This window comes from Octodon degus, unplaced genomic scaffold, assembly GCF_000260255.1.
Source record: "Octodon degus isolate 3935 unplaced genomic scaffold, OctDeg1.0 scaffold00081, whole genome shotgun sequence".
Taxonomy (NCBI): Eukaryota; Metazoa; Chordata; class Mammalia; order Rodentia; family Octodontidae; genus Octodon; species Octodon degus.
The window spans coordinates 10281708-10287593 of NW_004524657.1; positions in this window are offsets into that span (position 1 = coordinate 10281708).

Sequence of the window (5886 nt, forward strand, 5' to 3'; positions counted from 1 at the left end):
GCCCCATAATCTCCTTGATCAGAAAATTTGGGACACTACTGAGTTACATGACGTTACAGTACAAGTTCTCATATGTCCTGAGTCTTAACAGCTAGCAATGTTAAATTAATTTCCCTGGGCCAAAATCAAGGTGTTGACAGCGGCACAATACTATAGGATCCTCCTAGGAGTAATGTGTTCCTTGCTTCTTTTAGTGTCTACTGGTTGCTCTCATTCCTTGGTTGTACTGTTTAGGACATGGTAATATCACACTGCAACAGTGTGATATTTATGAAACTTTCTGATTTTATCCCTTTCTCATTTGTGTAGTAGACCCAGATATCTGTCTCACAGTCTTACGGTCTCATCAAATATGAACTGTGCATGCAATAGATGTTCATGGTAGGCTTTTGTCCTTATTCTTTTCTCTGACTTCAGTGCAGCACACATTCTTATATATTCTCTATTGAAAGAGAGTGACATATATATTTATATGAATTATCACAGAGTGAAACTTTGATAGTGCCTGTTCATATTGCTTGTTAAGGCCACAGCAATATGGGCATTGATTTCAAAAACAAATTTTTTAAGGCTCTGTGTTTTCTTGACCCAGTGCTGAGGAATTATTTCTCAGTCTATTCCAAATAGCCACATATTTCTTCCCTTAAAAGGTTTGCTTGCATTTTCTTGGAAGACTACTTAGCAAAGGAAAGAAGCCAAATATTTTACTTCTCAATGAATTTTCAGTGACCTTGCACTTAAAAGGTGTCACAAGGAAGGGGTAAATGGAGTGGCTGTGTAACCCTACACAGCACTGTTTACTGAGTGAATCTTTTCTGAGTTTCTTTCTTTCTTTCTTTCTTTCTTTCTTTCTTTCTTTCTTTCTTTTTTTTTTTTTTTTTCTTTTTTTGCAGAACTAGGCACTGAACTCAGACCCCTGCACTTGCCAGGGGAGCGTTTATTCTACTGTGCCATCTCCCTGGCCCCACTGAGTGAATTCTAAGGACCTCTCATTTTCTGCTTTGGAAGAGTATAATGGATATTTTTGTTATTTTCATGATATCCGTTCTCTCTCTGTCTTCCCCAGTAGTGATGGATTATTTTTCTAGGACTGATATAACAAAGTGTTACACACCGAAAGGTTTAAAACAAAAATTTATTGTCTCACAGTTCTGGATACTAGAAATCTGAAATGAAGTTTCAGCAGGACAGTGTTTCTCCTCCATCCTGTAAAGGAGAATTTGTCTTTGTTGCTTTCTAGCTGCTGGTAGTTTGCAGCAATGCTTTGTCTTTTATGTTGTGGATGCATCATTTCAGTGTTTGCTTCCTCCATTTTTACATAACAAGGGTTGATCATGGAGGGAGCATGACAGGGACTAGAGAAAGGCAAAACACAAATTTCAGGTCCAAGGGAGATCAGCAGGAACTCACTTCTGGTGCACTGGCTCACTACCTGCCCATGAGGCTTTTATTGGCTACCAAGATTGCAGGGAAGGGGTACCATGCATTTCATTGAACATTAAAAATGGAAAAAGCATAGATAAGGATTAATTAATGAAGAACCAGATTTTCTTTAAATCCAAATGCCTGTATTTTGAACCAACTGTCCTTAGTAGATGCTAGTTTCCCTCGAGAATGCTGGGCATTCCACCCATAGCCAGGGGCTAGCAGCTTCCATGCAGCTCGCCATTTCTGAAGCAAGGCCATGTTTCTGACCTTGAAATTGGGGGAGAGGATGTTATATCACATATTGAGGCCCCCCACAACATATCGCATAGTTATAGTTACATGGCCATCTCCGTGTCTTTGTCTAAATTTACATTTTCTCTTAAGGAAACATATCCCATTTAATGAGGATTTACCTTAGTAAATGCGTCTTGACCTCATTACATATGCAAAAACATTATTTCTAAATAAGGTCATATTTATAAGTATGGAGGTTAGAGCATTTTGGGGGAAAATAAAACTAAAATAATAAGTGATTTTATTTTATGTTTGAGAAACTGACAGACTGTCTCCTCAGTGAAAGTTTTGAATAATATTTAATTGATTCCATTCTTAATCCCAAAGGACTATGATTGATTTATTTTGAGAATCCTGGCCCCTTCCTGGCTACTGTGCTTAATTATGTATATATATTCATGTCACTGAAAACCACTGAAACTCAAAGATATTTAAAGAACTCTTCACAAAATATTTTTTATTTATTTAATTGCTTTAGAAATCCAGTATAGTGGGATGATTTAAAGCCACTGAACTATGATTATGGGATTCTGAAAAAGGATAAAACCAATATATTAAAGAAGGGACATGAATGCATACAGAGAAATATGCCCTGCTAATGTGTTCCTGGCCAGCCAGCAACTGAAACCATCCCATTATTAGGCTTTTCTGTTACCTGAATTAAAGAAAATAAATTTCCAATTGATCCATTTTGTTAGAGCACGTGTTCTTCCAATATAGGTAGCATAAGTGTACAAGGCTAAGGCTGGAGAAAAGCCTTTTATATATGGCAGGTATCTGAGATATAATAACAGCCAAAATTTATTAAATGGCTATAATGTGACCATGTTGGCACTCTGTGTGCTTTAGGTCATTCAGTTGCTCCAACAACCCTAAGAAATATTATATCTATTATATAAATAAAATTGAACCACAAAGAAGTTAGTTTTCTTATTTGAATTCAGAAAGTGTAGAAATGGCAGAATTGTAACTCACATTGTAGTCTGGCCTCCAGTTCATTCACTCAGGCACTATTCAATATTGTATTTTATTTTGTTCTCAGGGCTTTTACAGAAGCAGCTTTAACCAAGCACACCAAATAAGTTTTATACATACCATAAGAGAGACATTAACTTTGCCTTTTGTGTATTCATTTCCTATTGTGAATTAACTTATTTAAAACAGTACTCATTTATTGCCTCATAGTTTATGTGAACCTGGAGTACCAACAGGGTATACTCAGTGTCTCACAGATTAAAACTGAACTTTTGTCTGGGCTGCACTTCTGCATTTCTTTGTGACTTTTGAGGTTCACTTTGATATTCATGTGCATAAAGTATCAGAATTTAGAGCCTAGAGGCTGCTGACTGGTCAGAATCATGAGGTCTTTTCTACAACATGCCAACTTGTGATACAAATGCAGCAGGGGTGACATTCCCTCTGCCATATAACACAATTTAATAAAGTGAGAGGTTGTATTAAAATTTCACAAGTCTTACCCACACTCAATGCTGAAAACATTATACAAGACATGTACACACTGAGGTAGGTACCTTGGAGCCATCTTAGAATTCAGCGCCCCACACATCATAATGCAAATGGCTCTCAGTAGAAGAAGCCTGCCTTAGACCTGTCCATGACTTCCCAAAGAACAAAACATAAAATTTCCATTCTTTATTGAGATGAGATGGGGGGTTTACATCCCTGTAGAACACTGCAAGATTGAAAGACCTGGAAGATGATTGGGAATTTCTGAATTGGACAAAGACTTTGAGCATCAAGGTCACCCCTGATTGAAAGGTTACCTCCATGGATGTGGTTAAATTGGGCAGAAACCACCTTGCAAAATGGTTATTACAGTTAGTTACAGTTCATTAAGACTGTTTTGTGACTAAATCCATTAATGCTTCTGCATGACCATTGCTTGTGGAATCAGTCCCTCTAAATACAGCCTTTTGTAGAAGCAAATCTTTTGGTAAAAATCTATTTGGACTGCAAGTACTTACACTCAATCGAAATTTATTAGCCTGAATTTAAAGAAGATTCTTAATTCTAAATCCGTTTAGAATGAGCATTATTCAAAATAGGTTTGTTTTTCATTAAAACAGCAATTCTGTGAAAGACTAACCCTAAATTACCTTTTTTATTTAGCTAGAGTCCGCCTAGGAGAATGAGAGGTAAATAAGCGCATGGTATTATTGAGCAATTTTTATCTTTTGTTTATATTAAGTAGGCACAGCAAGACTATCATTATTGCAGAGAAATTCATTCACATTATTCTATTGCTAACTTCAAGCATGGAAACAGAAACCAATGTAAGCATTTTCACTGTGATGCTCAAAATTAAAATACATGATTTATTTCTGGAGAAAACTGATCAGTCATTTGGACTTTTTTAAATTATTAATGATAGCATTTTTTTCTCTGTTTAATTTTGTTTCATACTATTCTGTGAAAACATTAAGAGTTGGAAGAGTTTGATCTTGTGTGGGAGCTATAAAATTAGTATTGATCATTTTCAGTGGACTTAATCATTTAAATATAATTTTAGATATCCAGCAATTATACATGCATATTTTGCTGACATTCTTTCTAGATACCAATTGCACTAACATAAATTTAAAGGCTCTGTATCTGCCGCCCTCATTCTGCCTTCTCATTTTACTCCTTGCATTAGGGCTATGGTTTTCTCACCCATTCTAGCTGAGTGCAGTAGCTTGTTCTGAAGAACCAATTATTTGTTGCTTCTCTGCATCTTCCCTGGGTCCTACGAGAGAGCTATTATTAGCATCCTAATGATGGTTGCCCAAGGAATCTAGACGAGGAGTCATGATGAATGGAAGCAGTCTTTTGATCTCCTCCTCCCATCTATTTCTTGCACTAGCCTTCAGCACTCACAATTTAAAGGAAGAAAAGATTTATTGGGTCACAGAGTCACAGGATTCAGTTCATGGTTAGCAAGGCTCCAAGGTAGAAACAGCAGGGTGGGAGAGTGTGGAAGACACAGATGCTTAAGTGAAAGGCCAGGTAGCAGAAAAGGGAAGAGTGACAGCGACAAAGGAGTTGGGCACAATGTACAGCACCCTACAACCTACCCAGACCTTCAGGAGTACATTCTACCAGTGCCTTGGGCAGCTGCCAAGTCAATCAAGTTGACACAATCATGTTCATAGCATTCTCTCAACACAATTGTAGGCAAATCTCCAAAGCCCAAGGTATGTGGCAGATGCCCAGAATTCTCTCTAACTGGGGATTGAACTCAGGCCCTTGCACTTGCCAGGGAAGCACTTACTCTACAGAGCCATCTCCCCAGCACCTTTACTTCTGTAATTCAAAATTTAAACCTCTTTCAGATCCTCATTGTCTCAGTGGTTATTTCTGATGAGCTCTCACTATCTAAAGAACTTGTTTCACTCCACTCCTAACAATTTGGTGGCCTGAGGTAGGCATATGCTTAAATTTTGTTCCATGGAAATAATCTGTTACAGCAGACAAGGACAAATCAAACTTTAAAAAAAAGGGAGAACAGAAGGTATATGACAGGAAAGATGGTTAAGGTGATACAGTTCCTAAGTTAGGTTGTACAATTCAAATATATATCATCTAATTCCTGATTATAATTTCTTAGAAATTAAAGTCATTCTGTGCATATGCCTAATCAAAGTGGTATAATATTAGAAAAGATATCTTTTTATTTTCAAAATAAAAAAAACTGTGATACTGGTCATAGACATTGTTTCATCAGTCAAGACCAGCAGAAAAATTAATTGTAATGATCAAATTCTAAGTGTTTACTGATTTGCAGGCTGTACTTATCTAGGTTGACCCTGGTTACTGCATAATTTAGATTGGACTCACAGGAAACAATCCCAGAGACTGCTGCATAAAGAAGATTTATTAGGGTTTGCTTTTGGGAGATACATCTGCAAAATATGGCAGAGGAAGAAGGTAACCTGTGAAGAAGTCAATATTGACCTCAGCCAATCTTATAGTGAGCTCTGAATTTGGGATGACATTTCTTCCTTCTTTCCTTTCTTCCTTCTTTTCTTCTTTCCTTCTTTCCTTTTTGTCTGCCTGCCTGACTTCCTTTCCTTCCTTTCTTCTTTCTTTCTTTCTTTCTTTCTTTCTTTCTTTCTTTCTTTCTTTCTTTCTTTCTTTCTTTCTTTCTTTCTTTCTTTCCTTCCT